The sequence below is a fragment of the Myotis lucifugus genome, unplaced genomic scaffold, assembly GCF_000147115.1.
Source record: "Myotis lucifugus unplaced genomic scaffold, Myoluc2.0 scaffold_71, whole genome shotgun sequence".
NCBI classification, from domain to species: Eukaryota; Metazoa; Chordata; class Mammalia; order Chiroptera; family Vespertilionidae; genus Myotis; species Myotis lucifugus.
Genome location: NW_005871119.1, coordinates 2,483,968 through 2,487,238, shown reverse-complemented (window position 1 = coordinate 2,487,238; position 3,271 = coordinate 2,483,968).

The following is a 3,271-nucleotide window of genomic DNA, read 5'->3' as shown; positions in this document are numbered from 1 at the left end:
TTTGTTGTATTTTGTTATAGCAGCCCTAGAAAACTAATGTAAGCCTTATCTGTAAAATGGATAATACAAACTCACTCAAAGATATAATGTGGGGATTGAGTGAGATCAGGTATATCAAGTACTTTGCCTTGTCTGGTCCAGAATAAGTGCTCAATATATGTCATCTTTTTGGATTTGATTTTCAAACACCTCATCTCTGAGACAGTCTTGGATCATTTTTTGAGTGTGCACACAGATATACATACATGCAACACATATATGATACCTGCATAGACACATTGTGTGTATTCACATACAGCTGACTCCAATTCTCTTCACTCAGATCTCATCCAGGTCTTTCCATATGACCCCAGCTATGAACCCCTTCAGGATTGCTCATATTTTTAAAAACTGCATATATCTGAAAGTTTCTCAATTTCAAACCAGATTTCATATAATGGAATGTTAATTTTTTTCCTTTAAGTAAGAGAAAGAGCATACTAAACTTCTAGATACAATAAGTTGTGTTAGAGGGGGGAATTTCATCAATACTTAGTGCCTTCTTGGTTATTTTTCATTAGTTAGAAAAATCTTGCACAAAACATTTTTTTTTCTGAATAAAAGAAAAAAAAGAGTAATGACAGCTCCAGTGGTTTGCATTGTGGGGCTGCTCACTTAGGATAAGTCTGAAAGTGACAATTTCACTTTATGTCAGCAGTTTAACCAGTAGTTTAGCTTAGCCAATTGAGCCAAAACCTTGAAGTAAGGGGTGGAGTACTATGAGAAATGTTACATTTAATCTTCTGAGTCTTAGCATATTAAAGTTCCTATGAATCAGAATTAAAGAGTGCTTTGAAATAAATTCTAACATGAATTAGCAGAATAAATGGACATTTGTACTGAATGATGTTATTTTTAGAAAGTGGCTTTTTTTTCCCCCTTCTAGTTGTCTCCTTGGAAGAGAGCAATGACAAAAATTTTGTTATGTTGTTATGGGATATAAGCATACATGTCCCATCTCTTTTCATATGTTTTGATATTCTGAGGATAATCCCAGGTGTGGTATATGAATAAAGAATAAAGTCCTGGGTTGAGCAATAGTGTCATCATTCAGAGATAGATTGTTTAACTCTAGACATCAACTAGGAAAACTAAAACTGTCTTTTTAGTTATGTATTCTATATCAAGAGAAGACTTTCCTCTTTTCCTTTAAGAGTTCAATTCATGGTGTGATTATATAGCCTAGTTATACCATAGTTCAATGTATATAGCGATATTACTTTATGAAATGAGTTAATTAAGAAAAATGTTTCAGTCATACTTTGAAGTATCAGATCAACTAATATTCATAAAGAATTTTTTGGCCCTGGCTGGTGTTTTTCAGTGGTTAGAGTGTTGGTCCATGCACTGAAAGGCTGTGGGTTCGATCCTGGCCTTAGTTGAGGTGGGAACAGAATGTGTCTCCCTCTTTCTCTCTCCTTCCTTCTACTCTCTCTAAAAATCAATGGAAAAAAATATCCTTGGGTGATGATTAAAAAAAAGAATCTTTTAAAAGATAGTGAAATAAAAGACTCTATTCATAAATATATGACTCCTGGAAATTCATTCATTCGTTCATTCACATGTTTATGCAAAAATATATCATGCTGAAAATGGAACCAAGGTGTAGGAATATAGGGGAAGATAATATACAAATTCAGTAGGTAACATATGCAGTATGTTAGATAGTGATGAGTAGGAGGAAAATAAATTTGAGGAGGAAGATGGACAACAAAGGAGTATATTGCAATTTTAAAATGTTTTTATTGATTTTTAGAGGGAGAGGAAATGAGAGGGATAGAGAGATAGAAACATCCACAAGAGAGAAACATCATCATTTGGCTGCCTCCTGCACACCCCCTATTGAGGATGAAGCCCACAACTCAAGACTAGGAATTGAACGAGCAACCTCTTGGATCATGGGTCAACACTCAACCACTGAATCACCTGGGCAGTTGCAATTTTAAAAAGGTGGTCAGGGAGGGCCAGAGAGGGTGCAATTGAGCTAATACCTGAAGGAAGGGAGGACATATTAAAGTGAAGTTGTTGAGTTAGCATTTGAAAATCTGAATGACAAAGGAGCCATCTGAGCTGAAGAAAGCTTACATAAATGTGTTTAGAGAAACTTTTTAGGGTATCCTCTGTTTTTAAGAATTTCATATTTATTTACAGAAGATACCAAAACTCTAAAAAGTGTTTAGCTTATTCTGAAGTGCTATCTCTGCCAGCATCTATTTGTTCTAGAACCAGTTTCAGTAATTTAGCCAAAGGCTTTGATCCCAGGCCATTTAGATATTTTAGGGTAAGTGTGCCCTCAGCTATCGAGTGTATGATTGTGTTGTGGCTTGAGGTGTAGTCTACAGTTCACTGTCTTCAAAACACTGGGTAGTGCTCTGGTCCACTCCACACGGCAGGAACCTTAAGCAAAGAACTTTCTTATACCTGCTCCTTCAGAGTCACTATTCACAAAATAAAAGGATTAGACTAAATAGCTTTAAAAAGACACTTTTCATTCTCACATTCCAAGATTATATATTTGCTTTGTTCCTATGTAGAGAATTTTAATGAACATAATATCTAGTTCAGCAGATTTTCCATAATTTTCTTTGCTCTTGTTGGTAATGAGTTTTCTTCATGTGCTTCACTCACAGGGCTTCTTCTCTCATTAAGAAAACTTATTTACAAATTTGACTCTGAACTGAGGAAAAAAGGCTTCTGTATGAGATGACCTTAGAATATTTATTTCATAAGGTGTTTATGAGATTTTTCTGTCTTATTCCCCATGAAGTTTAAAGCAGAATGAATGCAAACCTAACCCATTTTTGGATTCTAGACATTCATTAAATTTAGAGAGATTTTAGTCTTTTGAGGTATTGAAAAGATGCATTATCTTCTAGTTTATTTTTATTTTTCTCATTATTTTGTTGATTTAGTCATCACTTTGCCAATTAGGCTTTTGAGGTCTTGAAAAGAAGTATTATATTCTGGTTTATTTTAGTTTTTATCATTGTTGACGCAGTCATCACTTTGCCAACTCCTTAAGTCCCATTAGAAGACTGTAATCTTTCTGCTTTGTCTATTTCTCTTTTCCCTCATCAGTTTTTAGGTTATTTCTCTGTCATTCAAAAGTAAGGATATCTATACTTGCTTAGTTTCAGAAGTGTAGTTTGCTTTATTAGTTTCTGGTTATTGTTTTTAAAAAAATTGTTATCATTACTAAATCAATTGAATAGTGAAATTCCTTTCTCTCTAA